The sequence below is a fragment of the Serinus canaria genome, chromosome 3, assembly GCF_022539315.1.
Source record: "Serinus canaria isolate serCan28SL12 chromosome 3, serCan2020, whole genome shotgun sequence".
Classification (NCBI taxonomy): domain Eukaryota; kingdom Metazoa; phylum Chordata; class Aves; order Passeriformes; family Fringillidae; genus Serinus; species Serinus canaria.
Window position 1 is genome coordinate 18132009 of NC_066316.1, and position 276 is coordinate 18132284.

Below are 276 nucleotides of genomic sequence, written 5' to 3' on the forward strand. Positions count from 1 at the left end.
CGGGAAGGAGGGAGCAGACACGTCAGCAGCGCCGGCGGGAGGGCGATGTGGCGGGGGAGGGACAAGCCCAGCCCCGCCGCCGCCACCGCCGCGGGAGGAGGGCAGTGCACTCTCTGTGCGGCAGGATCCCAACCCCGAGAAGCCAGCGCCCCTGACCGCTGCGCCGAGAAGGAATCCGACCACTTTTCCCGCTTCGCAGGCCAGAAAAGAAGGAAGGTCCCGCCCCTTATTTGTGCGGGTTTCTCCAGCTGAGGATCGCTGGAGTAACAAGAACCT